General features: G+C 48.4%; 1 protein-coding gene across 5 annotated transcripts in view; it reads left to right on the top strand.

Moving 5' to 3' along the window:
• The window catches only part of DIP2C (disco interacting protein 2 homolog C), a 2,321,522-nt gene that overhangs the window by 1,256,657 nt on the left and 1,046,732 nt on the right, over positions 1-18,133 (top strand). The window lies entirely within an intron of this gene.

Here is an 18,133-nt window from a genome sequence, read left to right as displayed (position 1 = left end):
ATATCAGACCCACAAAGAAATATGCAATACAGAGACCTGTATGAAGAAAGTTACCTACCATATGTTACTGTCAACAAGAAACAGAACCTGTCACTTTAAATGAAAACCTCCATTGAACTGGGACGAGGTGGCTACTGTGGAGAGAGACGCTGCAATAAGCAGAGAGAGAGAGAGAGAGAGAGAGAGGGGTATGAGCGTCAGCCAGGGAAACCTCCCAGCGACTTAACACCTGAGAGGGGAGGAGACTCTGCAACCAGCAGAACCTCGAATTTGGAAGCTGCTCCGGTACCGAAAGCAGAGCACTGGACGCACAGCATCCTTGGAGGAAGAGAGAGATGCTACAATGAGCGGAGAGACACGAACGTTAGCCAGGGAAGCCCCACGGCAACATAACACCTGAGAGGGGAGGAAACTCTGTAACCGGTAAAGCATGCGAATTTGGAAACTGCTTGGGCATGGAAGGCAGAGTGCTGGACATGCAGCATCTTCGGAGAAGGAAAGAGCAGGAAGCTGATGGCAGTGGCATGACCACAAAGACTTTGTGGTGCACCGATGGTCCACAAAACAACACCAAAACCACTAATCCGTCGATCCTGCATACACTCTGGATACCTACAGAGTTGCTGATCCATCCAGAAGGAGAATATGGAATGTTGGACGCCAGAGTAACCAGAGAAGCAAAGGAAGCGAAGGAGACGGTGAACCCAGAGCAAACAGAGGCTCCAGTGACGTCCCTGCAAATCCAAGATAACAGGCAAAACGGGAGACCGCCGGGGTATCATTATGGGACTACTCATACTCGTCCCAGTCAATAAGTCAGCATAATGTCGAAAATGAGAAAATAGAATAATGACAATGAGAGAAAGTCGAATGAAATAAAGATTGAGAGAGAAACTGAATGACAAAACCCCTGTGGAGAAAGGCAGAGTGTTATGTATGTCTAAAGACAGAGACTATAAAGAGAAAGAATAATATGAATTAAGAAGCAGAGAAGATAATCCCAAGAGGGAGAGTTGCATAGGCTGGATATCACAACCCTGGGAAAAGGGGAAAACAAACCCTTTTTGTAGAGTGAAAGAACAGAACCAAAGTTACAACAAAATCATAAATATGGATCAAGGCATTTATCCAAGGTCAAAGAAACCAATTGCTGAGAAGGAACAGATGTATAGTGAGATCTTGAAAGATTTATACAAACTGATTAAAGAAGTCACAAAAGACCATTTAAAAATTACCTAGTAAGATGAACCCCTGAAGGAGAGATTTGCAAGAAGCAAAGCGCCCGGAGAAGGGAATCTTTCTCCTGTCTTTAATTGTTAGAACAGTGGTAGGGTCAGTTTAGGGTTAGTTTGGACTGTGGAAATATTCTTTGGGACATTCACAGAGGACTGACGAGCCCCTTAGTTAGTTTGACAGGTAGGGAAAACCCCACAGCTATAGGGAACGTTAGGCCTTATCCTTATTCTGTAATAAAACTTCTTTGAAACTGTACTCCAAGGGACTGAGGCCTCCTTCTGACCCACCACAGCGCCACTGCAAAAAAAAACACCAAAAAACCACAAACAATACACGAAATTCAGCTGAATGCAAATGTGTACCAGTGGGGCATGGAAGAAAACCGATAAGGATGTAAATTAGGAGTAACTTTTCTAAGCATGCTCATTTGCCCCTTGGGTCAAAAATTACTGGTATTACGATATAACATCGTTTTTTTATATAGTGTTTATACCCATCTATTTTGTTTGCATTCAATAATCAAGAGTTTACGTCTGCTTGGTTAATGCTGTGTCCTCTATGTTTATGGACTGTACTCACAAAGAGCTGATCTTCCTATAATGCCTAGCTCTAGCATTGCTTTTCAGAATTATTTATTTGATTATTAAAAACAATCATAAAACACATTCAAATAAAAATAACACACTCAAAACAAACATTATAGATCTAAATTCCGGTTCATTAGCAATGCATGAACTTCATTAAAAAGAGATTTTTAAAAGTAGAAGCTCAACTTAAAAATGTAAGGTGAAAACATATTTATGTAGTGGGGATATTCTCCTCGTGATCAGAAATGTACTTTTTCCTCATCTTCAGTGCCTGTCATTCATCTTGCAACAATAAACATTGTAATAATGCCAGCCTGAATTGATTTTATAAAAAACCTTGATTTTAAAAACTGGAACCAGAGTTTTTTTTTTTTTACAGATTACAGTGTGGAGATGGCAGAAGAATAAAAATTGACCCACCGTTTCAATATCAGTTTGGCATATGGATTGAGAATCAATTCCTAACCCCTGCCATTTCCCAGTTAAAAAATTCAGAGGAAGAAAATTAAGCATTAGGCTAACCAGGTGTAAATGTTGAGATTTGCCTATGCATCACAAAGGTACGACTGCAATTTTCTAGGTGGCATGATTACCTGGTGAGCTCTGTTTGAAGATTTACCCATTTCTGCTTTTTCCATTTGTCCTTGATAATGGTTAGAAAACAATACATGAGCCTTTTCTTTACTGTAGGAATCTATCTAGTGTGGTTTTTCAAACCAATGGCCAGCATTTATCGCTATGAGGGTAACTTTTACATGCCTAATCCATCTGATTTTAAATACAACAGCATGGCAGTGTACGTCGGCAAGTTTCAATTCAGACAAGGTGTCTTGCTCGTTTGCCCATGTTGCCAGCCACAGTGGTGGCGCAGTGCAATGGCAATCGTCAATAAAATGCAGCCCAAGGTCATGGTGTACAGCAAACGTTGAGGTGCGCTGTGGGGAAGAGTCTGGATTGACGTAGCAAATCTGTTTTCCATTGTCTGCAACTTACTAGGTGACTCCTGTCCCTAAATCTCTGCCCTATAGAGACCAATCGTGAGGGCTTTAGCATTGTATACCATTAGCATTATTGTCTGTGGATGTACTCTTATGGATCTCACAAATCGAGACCCCTGCTGTGGCCTGTGACATTTTAATTACTTGTTTTTCAATATGTTATAGGTCCTACTGCCATTTGCAGTAAAACAGACCAAAGTATTGTGCTTTCTCCAGCTGGGGTCATTCACAAAGAAACCCTGTGGCACTTTCTGTGCCTTTCCCATTATAGCGACTGCTGATTTAGTTATATTTATCTTCAGTTTCCTAAGGATCATAAAAGTGTAGTCATTTAGGGGTTTTTGCAGTGCACTCGATGCACAGGCTGGGAGCGCTACATCATCAGCATCTGGTAGAGGATAGATGGCCTGAGCCCCAACACAAGTTGGATGGTGATCCAGTTTTGTCTGTTATGTATGATATGTCGGAGGGTGGACACGTGATATCTAGACAGTACAAGCTGCTCCTTGGTGCCCATTCTCGGGCGGACTTGGGGAGTAAGAGCGCAGTGGGAGGCAGACCTTGATAGAGGCTTTACGGATGCTGAATGGGTGCGTGTGCTCATCTATGCAAAGAAGGTTTCTAGGAATGCCAGGTTCTTAAACAGGTCCAATTGTATCTCTTACACAGGGCATACATGACCCCCAGCAGGATCTCCCGGTTTTAGGGTGGGGGGGCACAGGGCTGCCACAGGTGCGCCTCCCTGGAAGCAGACATCATGCATATGTTCTGGTCCTGCCCGGGATGTGTACAGGGGGCAGTACCGACGTTGCCCAGTGGAATAAATTAGTACAAGCGCTGTTTGATTCATCTGACGAAACGCCCTCAACAGATTTATCACATGGTGCTGGTGGGTGTGATTGCTGGCATAGGCCTGGGTTGAAGGGGATTCCCCTGGGGCATGGATAGAGAAGGCCTGTGGGGGGAGGTTTGGGACATTAGTTGGGCATTGTTGGGGGTCAGGGGGGGTTGAGTTAGTTTACTTTGTGCATTATTGCTTTGTCCATAATGGCCCGATAAGGGCTTTTAAGCTTTTGGGCTGTCGTTATGGTTCTTTTTTTTTGTATGCCCAGTTGTGTTGTATGTGGCAATAATGTAGTAAAGTGGCTTAAAAAAACATCATTGGCATTTGCCAAACATGGGAACCCTTCTGGCACCCATCCTTTGGTATATCCAGTAAAGACTGTCTAACATTTATTTGAGGGTGTTTGTGTACAAGTTAAATAAATTAGGGTTGACACACCACTGTCTGAGGCCTCTATATGTCCCAAAAAGAGATGTAAAGTTCCCCCAACCTCAAAATAGACTACACACTATTTATTGGTTTAAAATAGAACTAAACATTTCAATAGCACATCTGGGACTCCCATTTCTACCAAAATTGAACATTACTGTCCATCAAATCAGAGGCGGTGGACAGGTCCGTAAAGGCAAAATGAATAGTGTCCTCTTTACGGTTATGTAGTTTTCTGTCGGTAGCAAAACATGTAGGGCCTGATTTAGTGTTCCCAGTACTCTACTGAACCCCAGCTGCACATCCGCCATGATATTATTTGCTCTCATCTAAGAGCTCAAGAAATGCACTTCCTAAAGGTTTTGAGGAGGCATCCAAAAGGGAAATTAGATGATAAGACTTTGGTGATGACTTGTCTCCCTTCTTGGAAATTGGGTAATGTTGTTATCTAATGTTCTCAATTTTTAAGAACTGTGCTTAGATAGAGGTGATTACTTTAGCTCTTCATCCTGACAGTCCATGACTTCCAATGCTTCCTTCCGACCTCATTCAATGTAGTGTTCTTAGTTCACAGTTTACCTTTATGCATACATGCACAATTCATTGTGTTATAAACCAGAACTATGTGGAGGGATATGAAATATGTTTCCAAATTTAAAGATAAACTAGGGCTTGTCTTCCTCTATGTGACTGGCTCTCATTTGAGGACTATGATGTTGAGTCACTGGACTCGAGTAACGGGGATTATTAGTATATAAAGCCTCTACGTACTCAACAATGAACCTTAGAGGGAAAAAAAAATCACTTTCTGGGCCAGGTCTCCTAGTAGGAGCTCTGTGCATTCTTTGAGGCTTTATAAGTGCTCTTATACATAGGCTTTCAAATTGGTTACTCGATCATATTCCAGAGACTGGTCTTCTAATAGAATGCCGTATACCACTGTGCTTCACTTTTCAGCTGGAGCAGTATTACTCTTAAACCCTCTTCCCACTGTCCCCTCTTGTGAACATCAGATAAAAATTGGTTTTATAGCCAAAGTCGTGTGAATGCCTTCGCTTGACCTGCCTGTTTTTAATGAAGTACTCTCTTACGACTGCTTTGAACACATAAGATTTAGCTGCATAATGGTGGGTGGGTTTATCATGTCACCTGGCTCGGGTTTCAACCCGCACCTCTGAATTATGTGATGAATTTTATGGTGTCTTCACTGAACCCCAGTCAGAGATCTCCTCCCATGTGGCCAGGGGATGGCAGCCGCTACCTGATCCTGACTATGGGGGTGGTGGTATGAGGAAGGATCACATGGGAGGAGATGGCTGTCGGAGAGATGTGGTGACCCCATCAGAAGAGACGCTGCATGCTTCCCTTCCAAATGAAGAAGACCCTATAGTTGTGACTATACAAATCCTTCCAGTTGCAAAACCCTAAAACCCCTCCCCGACAGGCATTCTAGACAGAATACCATTTACACCTCATATGTACATAACACACACACCACCTCCTGTCTGATGTTTTTGTGCTAACCATGAATCCCAAACAAAATCACCTTAGACGTCCTATAAATCCTACGGACTCCAACTCCCATAAAGACTCAAGCATGAGACGAGGAAGAGGAAGGAGGAGTTATCTGCCCCCTTGCTCACCACCACTGCATTGCGCCCGCTCTTGTGCCCAAAAGACCCAACTGTTGGTGACAAAAAATGTCTTCCGGTCCCACGTCCTATTACTGCTGCTGATGCTGCCAAAAAATGCCTGCCTGTACCTCCAGCTCCTAAGGTCAGGGCTATTGTAAAACGCCTGGCCGCATGCTCACAAGTTGTGTGCTACTACGGAAAAATGCCTGCCAGCGTTTTAAAATCTCATATATGCCACTACACACATGTTTGCCCACTTGTCTTGCTAACAGGGATGATGTTGCCAAGAATGTCACTGTACAATCCTATGTGTATGCCCACCTCCCTGGGGAAACCACCAACAAAGCTCCCCGGCATGTCCAACCTCCATGCTTTAAGAAACACAACAGCTATACCTCTCCATCCCCAGCTACTATCACCCCACTATCATCCCTCCATGCACATGTACCTCCTCACTGCCTTGTCCTACACCATTTTTACCTCTATTACAAATCAACATCCACCCTCACCTAGCACACCACCCTCTCACAAATCCAGGCGAAACCCAGCCATGTTTGGGTAATTCACAGCGTTACAGAATTAGAGCCAGAACAGCCTATCAGCCACATTCGACCATCAACAAGCTATTGTCTGGGGGGGGATACCTCCTCTTCACAGTAAACCCTACTTAACCACCCTTCACCTCAGAAATGCAACCAGCCCCTCAACAATCTTTGCCGGTACAACCCAACTGCCTAAAAGGTGCTCTGCTGAACGTACCATCACTGGGAGCCCTATAGACATACATGACCTACTCTTGCGTCCCGTCCCCTTTTCTCCATACTGCATGGGCGTCCCTTGCGATGGATGGGAGACGGGACCTTTTTCACCAGAAAAAACCCTTCTTCCCCTTTAAATTTAGAGGCGCGTGGGGATGTGCCCTCGAAGCATGCGCTGCCCTGACTCCGCCCTCCGGTGCCACAGCTCAGTCCCCTTTTCCGCATCAACGGGAACGTGCCGAATTCACCAGCGCTCCTGGGTTTGGCTTCGGCCATGTAATTCCACGCGCGGATACTTCTTTGTCTTTTTATCCATCAGGTGCTCGATCCTCAGTCGTCACACTTCTCCCCGGCGCATGTCGACTTCTACAGGGTTCAGCAGGTGTCCATCCTGCGACAGGCTCTTCCTAACTACGGCTGACAAGCTTGTACTGCGTGCAACGCGCTTTCCCCGAGGTCTCTGAAGAACAGACTGGCCAGGTGGAGGGAGCTCCTCCACAGACCGCCTCTAGAGGACCTAAAGGCCTTCGTCTATCATCGATCCATGCTCAAGGTAGGGCCGCTCTTTTCCAGCGCACCCCACAAGGGAGACTCCTTCCCAAGGACTCGCCTGTGCAGGAGGGACCGCCCAGGTTCTCGTACCAGTACAAGTATCGAGGCTGTATGAGCTACCGGCTGAGAGGCTGAGGGATCTGTGGATCCTCCCGGTGAGGGTGCTGAGGTACCGGAAAGGTTCTTTTACCGGGTCTTCACCCGAGGGGCTACGCCCTAGTACTGACATGTCCGAGGGGGCACCTTTACCCAGTTCTACCGGCATATCTGCCGAGGGCGTAACTCCTAACGGGCCTAGGCCTAAGGAACAGGGTAGGACCCATGATCCACACTCAAGAGTCCTGGAGGGGGAGGGGCCCAGTGAGCCGAGCAACACGATGCAGGCACGTGGAAGGCAGCTCGACAAGATGGCCGCGGCGCCAGACAATCTAGACATCCGGCCGATGCCCCTGCAGGCAAGGCAAGCGGGGGACCGTGTGTCAAGGTGAGACTGGTGTCAACCAGGTGTATGGCCTACAGCTTATCCTTCCTTTGCGCAAGGCAGTTTCCCGCTGCGTCCATATGGGCAGGGCACACAACGGCTCCAGCAGCTGGCCGCTACCCTGTCAATTTTGCCTACCACCAATCCAGCCTGCGAGGACAGGTTCTTTGAAAAGTTCCTCGGGCTCATGAAATCTCTGCAGAAGGGGGTCATCCTCAGGGACACCATCAGGGACTTGCTGCCTCCAGTTGTCCCACTGACGCCTCAGTCCCCAGCACTGATCCCTGTTCAGCCTATGCCGCCCGCTCCGGCCCTCCAGCCGATTGTGCAGGCGGTTCTGCACCAGCCTCCGCCGAAGCCTCCGGCTCCGGGCCCCATACCGCAGCCCACGGCACCTAGCACTCCGGTGCCGGACAGTTGGACACAGATGAGGACGACGACCCCGACATGCCGTCTTGAGCCAAAGCCTTCCATGAACGTCTGGCAGGGCTGGCAGAGTATTTGGGTCTTCCTCAGCCCAAGGTCAAGCAACCAGCAGAGGGGGTCCTCTCAGAAGTCCTCACACTACGTCCTGTGGCCAGATTGGGGATCCCGGTGCAGAAGGACGCCAAGAAGGATTGGCTGAAGCCCCACACAGCCCAGTCGGTGAACAAATGCCTGGACACCAAATACAGGCATATGGAGGGGGATGCACTCTTGCTATCTGCCCATCATCAGCTACACTCCTCTGTGATCGCTGCTGCATCACTGTACTCCAAGCCTCAGTCGTCTTCAGCTTCCTCCTCTGCGGTGCTGCTAGGCAAGGAGGAGAAGATCTTGGAGGCGTACAGGAAGAAGCTGTAATCCAACGCATCCTTGCACCTGTGTCAAGCCAACGCGGATGCCAAGTTGGCAGCCGTTAACCAGAGGCTCTGGTGGGAAATTACAGATTTCCTCCCAGAGCTTCCGGCGCTGAGCCAATCACGATTCAAGGCGGGATTGGCGAAGGCCAAAATTGAGGCACAGGACATTATGGAGTCCTCCATGGCCCACATTGACACCTCTGGCCGTACCATCTGTATTGCCATGGACATGAGAAGAACGGCCTAGCTCCGTGCTATGAAATTCAACCCAGATGTCCAGGAACGCATACTGGATCTTCCGTTCGAATGGGGTGACCTCTTCCACTCCACAACGAACGAGGAGCTGGATAAAAAGAAAAACAGCTCTCAAACGGCCAAGTCTCTATCCATTCTTACAAAGACCACGCCCAAACCGTACACCCAGTCACAGCAATGCTCTGAGAAGGGGCGTACATACAGAGGTTTCTGCAGCTTCCAAGAAGGCAGCCTGACTGTTCGCCGTCCCCACATCGGTGCAAACAACTAATAGGTTTGGGGATGGGAGGGGCATTTCCAGTCCTCATTCGCGTCAGCAGCCTCAAGGGAAAGAAGGCATGACACACCCCTTCGGGTCCACGTGCCTCCAGTGGAGGGCAGTTTTGCTCTCCATGCACATTTTTGACACCAGAATTTCGTGGACCCCTGGATCCTCTCTGCAGTCTGCACGGGGTACCGCCTCCCTATCCTAGCCTCTCCTCCGTCCTCCCCTCCACTCTCCCAAGTTGGGACAGCAACTCTTTTGGCTGAGATCCGGTCGCTCATCGAGAGCCAGGCAGTGGAGGAAGTCCCAGCCTCGCAGCGAGGCTTGGGCTTCTACTCTAGGATTTTCACCATTCAGAAAAAGAACCAGGTGGGCCTGAGAGTTGTACTGGACCTTTCCACCCTCAACCTCTCCCTACCTCTACAAAAATTCAAGATGGTTATGCCAGCTTTGATAGCGAAGACACTGTGCAAGGGAGACTGGATGTGCTCCCTGGATCTGAAGGACCCGTACCTACACATCCCTATATGATCATTCCTTTCTACGATTCAGGATCAGGGGCTCCCATTTCCAATACAAGGTGCTCCCTTTCGGCCTCCAGGGTGTTTGCCAGGCTGATGAACCCAGTGGCCTCCCTCCTCAGGTCGCAAGGCCACCACATTTACCCGTACCTGAACGACTGGGTTGTTCAGGCTACATCTCCGGAAGCGGTGCACCATAACTCCCAAGCTCTCATGAATACACTGCACAAGCTGGGTTTTTCGCTCAACCTCAAGAAGTCACAGCTGAAGCCCACACAGAGTCTAACCTTCTTGGGCCTCATTTGGCACACATGCTCCGACAAAATTTTGCCCTCGGAGGACAAGATCACAGCACTCAAGAGAGCCACAGCGCACTTCCTTAGCAGAGAAGTGACCTTAGTCTGGTGGTACCAACACCTATTGGGTCTCACGGCAACAGTCCTCTTGGCCATCCCCCTACACAAGACTCAGGATGAGGAGGATACAGCTGCATTTTGCAGCATCCTGGAACCAGGAACGGGGCCATCAGTCAGAAATGATCAACGTTCTGCTATCCCGTCACCCAGACCTCACATGGTGGTCAGGGGACTGCAACCTGAGTACGGGCAAGCCCTTCTGGCAACCTACACCACAGGTCACCATCACCACAGACTCCTCTCTCGAGGGTTGGGGGGGCCACTCTGGACAACCACTACGTCCATGGCACCTTGACCCAGCAGTAGTAGGTGTACCACATGAATTGGCTGGAATTGAAGGCCATCTGACTGGCGCTCAGGTCCTTTCTCCCGGTCGAGGGCAAGGTCATCCTTATGCAGACAGGCAACTCGACCAGCATGTTCTATATCAACTAGCAGGGAGGTACCAGATCCCCTCCACACCCCCCCCCCCCAATTTGCAGGCTGGCAGTCAGCATGTGGAAATGGGCCCTGGAGAACAACATCTTCCTCACGGCAGTCTACCTGCCGGGAGAATCCAACCTTGAGGCAGACAGGCTCAACAGACTTGGTGTGGACAACTACGAGTGTCAGTTGAACAACTTAGTGCTGCAGGAGATCTTTCACAAATGGGGCCACCTCAGGTGGACCTTTTTGCCTCCCGGGGCAACAAGAAGTGCCAACTGTTCGCCTCCTGGCAGCGTCAGGGCCCAGGCTCCCTGGGGGATGCCTTTCAGATCGAGTGGGACGGAATGACAACATACGTCTTTCCACCCTCTCCCCTGATTCACAGGGTGATATGCAAGATCAAGGTGTCTCGCCCCCTCATCATCATCATCCTAATGGCTCCCTGGTGGCCAGCCAGGCCATGATTCTCTAAGTCTGCTCAGCCTCTCAGAGAGGCCTCCCATTCGCCAATGAGCCCAGTACATCTTCTGGCACAGCGGGGGGGGGGGTCATCCACCCCACACCAGAGAAATTATCCCTCACAGCGTGGTTCCCGAACAGGTCACGCTAGGACATCTCAGCCTCTCTAAAGCTAATCTAGTGACCACACAGGGCGCCAGGAGCAAATCCACCAAGGCCCAGTATAAGAGCAAGTGGAGCCAGTTTCTGCCACTGGGCAGACTCTAAGGACATTAACCCTCTGGCATGTTCCCTGGACGACGTGCTCTCTTTTTCGGCGCATCTCGCCCATTCAGGCGTGCAGGTGGATACTCACCGCACTTACCTGGCAGCCATTGGGGCTTACAGAAACTCGGAAGAAGAGCTTTTCCTCCTCCAACCCGATTGTCAAACATTTGACGGGTCTCGCTAGGCTCTACCCAGCCATCAAGAGGCCAAACCCTATGTGGGTCCTCAACATAGTCTTGGGTGCTCTGGCGCAAAAACCATTAGTACCAATGCATCCGCAGACATCAGGCTGGTCACCATTAAGACGCCTCGCTAGTCGGCCTCACCTCGGCTCGCAGAATCAGCAAAATTCAGGCGCTGGTCACCTCAGAGCCATACACTACGTTTCACAAGGAAAAGGTAGTCCTGCGGACGCACCCAACGTTCCTGCCTCAGGTGCCTTCCGCTTTCCATCTGAACGAGGAAATTGTGCTTCCCATGTTTTTTGCCGAGCCCAAAGACGAGGCGCAGAGAGTTCTGCACTGCCTTGATGGCAGGCGTGCACTGAAATTCTACTGGACAGGACGAGAGCTTCCGCAAGTTCGATGCTCTATTCCTCACCTTTGGTGGTTCAAGACCCAGGGTATCAGGCATCCAAGGTCTCCATTGCCCAGTGGATGGACTCGGCCATCAAAAAAGCCTACGAGGAACAGCATAAGCTACCACCGGCCAGCATGCATGCCCACGCGGTCAGAGCCAAGGCATCTGCCATCGCTTTCCAGCGGCATGTCCCCTGGCAAGTCATAAGCAGGGCAGCCATATGGGCCACCCCTTTGGCTTTCTGTAAGCACTATTGTTCGGATGCCGGCTCTAGATCAGACGCGGCTTTCGGACAGGCGGTTCTTAGGAACCTGTTTGCTTAAGGAGGGTCTCCTCTCCACCCTGGGGCTACATTCAGTTGTAATTGCCCATGCAGTATGGAGGAAAGGGGATGGGACGTAAGAGTAATTATAGGTTACTCACCGTAGTGACTAGCGTAGTCTGCTTTCCTCCATATGTCCCACCAGCCTCCCCCCTAATAAAACTGGTGTCATTGGGCAATGTTAATTCTATTGTCAACACGTCTATGGGGACTGAGGTGTGGCACCGGAGGCCGGAATCAGGGCAGCGCATGCTCCCAGGGCCGCACCCCCATGAGCCTCTAAATTTAAAGGGGAAGAAGGGTTTTCTGGTGAAAAAGTTTCCGTCTCCCGTCCCTCGCGGGGGACGCCCATGCAGTATGGAGGAAAGGGGACTAAGAGTATGTTGGTCACTACGGTAAGTAACTTATAATTTGTCCTTGAACACCAAGTTGACTTCCTAGCCACTATGGAATCTTGGCTCCATGACGCTTCTGGCCCTCTCCTCGGCCAAACCGCCCAACTACACCATCCTCAGGGCTGACTGACTGAATGTTGTAGGAGGCGGAGTGGTGCTCATAGCCATATCCTCCCTACAATTCAGAGCCTGCCCCATCCCCACTATTCCTAGGTATGAAATGCTCCTACTCAAATTATCAACCAACCAGAAGACCACCATAAATATCCTCTTTATCTATCGTCAACCTAACAACGGCAATCATCCTGACCTGGGCAACCCCTTACTTTTCACTCCACTCTTGAAACCTAAACCTATCATCATCTCCGGCAATATTAATGTGAGATATAATTGCACCTCTGACTCCAAAGCCTTAGCCCTCGCTCTGGCCCTTGAAGATATTAACTTCTCCCAACAAGTAAACCCCCTAACACACTCCAAAGGATGTATACTCGATTGGCTTCTCACAGACAATGTGACAGGTGACATCGCTGCCGTCAATGAAATAACTTGGTCAGACCAACACTTGATTCTCTTCAAATTAACCACCCCTTCTTCCCTTACCTCCCAAGCTGAGTCCCATAATGGTCAGAAACACCAGTAAACTATTGCATGAGTCTCTAAAGCACACTCTGGAATCAGGACCCCCATGCTCCATCTTGAACACCCATGATATCGCTAACCAATATCGTGACAGTCTGGGCATTACCATCGATACGCATGCCCTTTGCTGTGCGAAAACACCCAAACCCCTTCAACCTACTGGTTCAATGAGGACCTCAGTTCATTGCATAGGAACAAAAGAGCCCTGAACATCTGTGCCAAAAGAAGCCCTCGTCTAGCAACTACAATGCCCTCGCCACTGCCTCCCACAACTACAAGGACGCTATCGTATCCACCAAAGCTAATTCTTTTATTGGTTGCATCAACAACGCAGGTTCCAATACCAAAAGAACTCTTTCCTATCCTTGGAGAGCTTGTGACTCTCATTCCCACCACGCCTCCCGCCCCTGGAGACAAAACCTGGTGTACCACCATACAAGGCGCCCTAGCTCACAAAATTACTTACCTGCAACTGAAAATCAGTGCTAAGAAAGCCGGCCTTGCCACTAAGGCACCCACCCTCACCACACTCCACCCCAATAAGGCCCACGCCTCCACTACTGCCCCACTCAAATTCAACAGAGTCACACCAAGAGGAAGTGCTTGCCACCATCCTTGCACTAAAAACTTTGAAATGCAAAGGAGACTCCTGTCTAGCACATATAGTGAAACTCTGCGTGCCTACTTTGTCACCTATTATCACAATTTTCGTCAACTCCTATTTTGTTACCAATGAAGCCCCATCCAACATTAAGTCAGCTTGGATCATCCCACTACTAAAAAACGGAATCGTACTGAAATGTCGCCTATTCTACTGCGCCCCCGCAGTCACTGCGACTTTGGGGGCACACAAAATACTGACTTCCATTTCTGCGCCCAAGCGGAGCAGGGGTTGTGGGGGTATCCCCCACTCTCCTTGGGTGCAGTAACCGGAGTTGTGGGTTGTGTGGGTGTACCCTGCTTACCATTGTGGTAAGAAAGTAAAGCACCCTGCAGCGTCAGCTCTGACCCACGTTAGTGGGAGGAACTGACGCCACAAGGATAGCGGGGTGTAGGCGGTGCACACAGAAGTGTGCCGCCGGAAAGGTGTATGGGGTGGTGGGGGAGTCTGGAAGGGGAATGCGGGCCACGGGGCGTGGGCAAAGTGATCTGTCTGATCACTGCGCTGCACTGTAATTGGTTACAGGCAAGGCAGTGATCACATAGATTCCTAAAAAAAAAAAAAATCCCTTGACCTTGCATCACAACGGCCCCCTTTCTCCTCCAGACCGAGTGGCCTGCACACAAGTACTGGAGAGCTCATCACCTGCTTGAAAGGAGGCAATCAGGCTTCCAACCCAAACATAGCACAGAAACTGCCCTCCCGCACCTAAAAAAACCAAATGGACATCAGGGACGCAGGCCATCTGGTCATTCTTCTACTATTAGACTTGTCTGCCGCCTTCAACTTAGTCAACCATGGTACCCTCTGCCAGCACCTCAACCAGCATTTCTTCTTCCCTCCGGGTGACACCACTTGGGTACACTCTTTCCTCAGTGACTAGGAAGTTCTGCCCCACTAGGAGTACCACAGGGATCGATCCTTTAACCCACGCTATATAACGCATATACTAAACCTCTCTTTGACCTACTTGACTCTATGGGTGTCATCTATACTAACGATGAAAAAACTGAGCTCTTAGCTGGCTCCCCTAGCACCTCAAAAACCTGGATCGATCCTTCGCCTCCCTCTGCATAGATGGCACCTCCATCCCGGTCCTGAAACAGGTAAAAACATTGGGAGTACACCTAGAAGCAGAACTAAACGTGAAAAAACACAAAAATGCGCTGTCATCCGCCACAGCCTACACCTCACGGCTTATTTCACTCAGCAGACAAGTCCTGGCCCCCAGCAACTACCTCAAGCTTGCACTTGCTCTCATCCTCTCAAAATTGGATTACTGCAATATGCTTCTCACAGGCAGCTCAGCAGCTAACCTAGCCAAATTACAACTATTGCAGAATAAAGCTCTGCGAGCGGCACTTGGTCTCAAGCGATCTGACCATATTTATTTATTTTAATTTTTGTAACGCGCCAACATGCCCGTGGGCCTCAGGGCGCGCAAAGAACAAGACAAAGACAAACAAGCATAAGAGGCAGATGGAGAAGCGAGTCAGGAGATTATTCCAGGTTAAATAAGTGAGTCTTTACGGCACGTTTGAACACTGTATAGCTCTGGATCTGCCGTATACCAGCTGGAAGTGTGCTCCATAAAAGGGGACCGTGAGCATCCAATGTAGTACCTCCAAATGTGGCTGTCCTAAATTTAGGATAATTGAGAGTGACCGCAGAAGAAGAGCGAGGGTTTCTCACGTTGGGTTTGATGCCTATACGGGATGACAGATAGGTTGGGCCGCTGAGACTGAGGCATTTATGGGTCGTAGTAAGCATCTTATGCGTTATGCGGTGTTTGACGGGTAGCCAGTGGAGTTTTTTCCTAAAAGTAGAGATGTGTGTGCGACGTGACTGATTGAAAATATTACGCACAGCATTGTTCTGTGCCACTTGTAAGGATTGGATGTTAGAGGCTGTGGTGCCCGCCAGGAGGCTGTTACAATAGTCCAATCTTGAATTTATCAATGCAGTGGACAATAGAGCACAGTTCTCTTCTGATATGAATGGTCGAATATATCTAATTCTCTTGTTTATAGCACCACAACTAGATTTAATGCAAGAAATATGGGATTTCATGGAGAGTTCTTCATCAAGTACTACTCCTAAGGTTTTGACTTTCTTTTGAACTATGATGGTGTTATTGGCAATATGGAAAGAGGCATAGTTAGGATCAAGTTTTGCCCTGATGTTTTTAGATGCCACAATAAGGAGTTCAGTCTTTTTATCATTAAGAGTCAGAGAATTACAAGCCATCCAATCTTGTATTGCCCTATATATTCGTTTAATGGTTTCCGAATCGCTGCTGTATGAGCCACTCAACTGAATAACAACCTGAGTGTAATCAGCGTAATTCGTATATTGCACTCCTAGTTTGTTCAAAAGATCGAGAAGGGGCCGGATGTAAAGGTTGAAGAGCAGCGGCGACAGACAGGAGCCCTGAGGGACTCCACATGTCTGAGAGATAGGAGAAGATTGTTTATCACCCACGCAAACCCTTATAATTCTGGGACCCAGAAAGGAAGTGATCCATTTGAATGCAATTGCAGAGCAATTGGCGACCTCTCCGAGCCTTGACACTAGTAAGCTATGATCAACTAGGTCAAAGGCTGCGGAGAGGTCCAATAGCATGAGCAGAGCAGCTTGGTTTTTGTCAGCTATGCTAGCAAGTGTAGATTTGAGATCCAGCATAGCTGTCTCAGTTCTGTGACAAGCTCTATATACCGACTGACGGGTACCCAAGATGTCGTATTTTTCAACATGGGCCTGTAGCTGTAAGTAGGCCAGTTTGTCAAGTATCTTGAGAACATAGGGCACGTTAGTTATGGGTCTGTTATTGTCACTGTTGGCTGGGTCAAGGCCTTCTTTTTTCAGTAGAGGAGTGAGCCATGCTGACTTTAGCAGGTCCGGCACCAGACCCTCATCAAAGGAGAGGTTAACCACTTTGGTAATCCATGGGACCATGGTCTCCAAGGACTCCTTAAGAATGCTGGTGGGGCAGTCATCTGCTGGACAAGATGTGGCTTTGAGGTCCTGAATAATTTTGAATACTTCATCTTCAGTATAGTGCGTGAAAGAGAACGGAGGGATAGTATTTTCACAGGTGTTGGGTGAAGTGGTATCAGTAGTGGATTGTGTAATGGCTACGTTGCCAAAGGCTTTACTGATTTTTTCTTTATGAGAATCAATCTTAAGTAGAAAGGCATCATGAATCATGAAGGAATATATCTGCTATCAGATGAGCCGTACTGGCTACCTGTTAAAGCACAAATCAAATTCAAAACCCCATCCCTTGCACACAAGTGCATTTATGAAGTAGCACCCACCTAGCTCAACAACACACTTTCTCAGGAACCCACAGGTCGAGTACTTAGATCCAATGCCAGAATCTCCCTAGTCAACCCTCACTTTAGAAGCAAAAGGGCTGGAGGCTCTAGTTTCAGTGTCGCTGCACCTGCCCTCTGGAGCACCCTCCCAGTGGATATCAGAAATGATTAATCGTATAATTCTTTCAAAAAATGTAAAAAAAAGTATGAGTGATTGGTGACAGAGAAGCCGAACAGAAGAAGGAAGCAGAACCACAGGACAAGACAGGTGCACTGGAACGGACCGTGCTGCTGAGAGCAGGTGTTCTCAGACTGCCGTTTGCAAGCAGTACTTACCGGAGTGGATCGAGGCCACAGAAGGTCCCTCAGGCACTGTAAGAGGACCACTAGGGAACCGGCTTCAACAGCCAAGCTTCCGGCTGCGTGGTCGAGTCCAGAAGCTGCAGGCTTAACGGCGGATGAATGCAGAGCCAGCAGAAGGGATGAGAGAAGGTCTGCAGAGCGGAGAATGCCATCCCTAGGTGAAAGCTTCACTGCAGCAACATGCCCCCGGTCAGAGGCACTGACACCGGTGAGTCTGCCCAGAGATGTTGGGGACCCGGGAGCATACAGACAGGCATGTGAGCCATTAAGAACTGATTTTGAATACCGACCAAGTAGAAAACAGAGACAGAATTTGACCAAATCCTCGTGCATGAGTCAAGTATTGCCACAAGCCAATGAATGCTAGTGAAGGAGTTAAAAGATAAAATATGAGCACATCTCCATATAAGAGATATCAATATGGGGAAAGTTGGAGCAAGTGTGACCAAAGCAGATGAATACCACTGAAGTGGTTACAAGGTTAAACTTGAACAAGTCTTCCTATACGAAATGTTAATGTGAGGAAAATTGGAACAAGTAGTACTAAAGTCAAGAAAGTATATACAGTGAAGGAATACGACAGTGCTATACTGAAAGACATTGAGAACATTAAAAAGAAGCCCTGGTGAAAGTAGCACATCAGGCAGTAAGCATTTGGGGAGACGATACCTGGAAGGAGAGTATATCGGGTGATCCATTTGAAATACAGAGGACGTAGACATTGTGGAAGATACCTGGCAGGAGAGTAAACCAGGAGCACTGATAAACCTACTAAAGTTTTCATGGCAGGAGAGTGTATCGTAAGAAGTTATTGTTTAGAAAGATATTTTTGCTACCATTAGGAAGGGGCTGCTTGAAAGAGACACTTTTGCCATCTTTGAGAA

This window comes from Ambystoma mexicanum, chromosome 2q (assembly GCF_040938575.1).
Source record: "Ambystoma mexicanum isolate Mex_15411 chromosome 2q, UKY_AmexF1_1, whole genome shotgun sequence".
NCBI lineage: Eukaryota > Metazoa > Chordata > Amphibia > Caudata > Ambystomatidae > Ambystoma > Ambystoma mexicanum.
The sequence above is the reverse complement of the archived record's forward strand: the minus strand, read 5'-3'. Positions and strand labels throughout refer to the sequence as shown.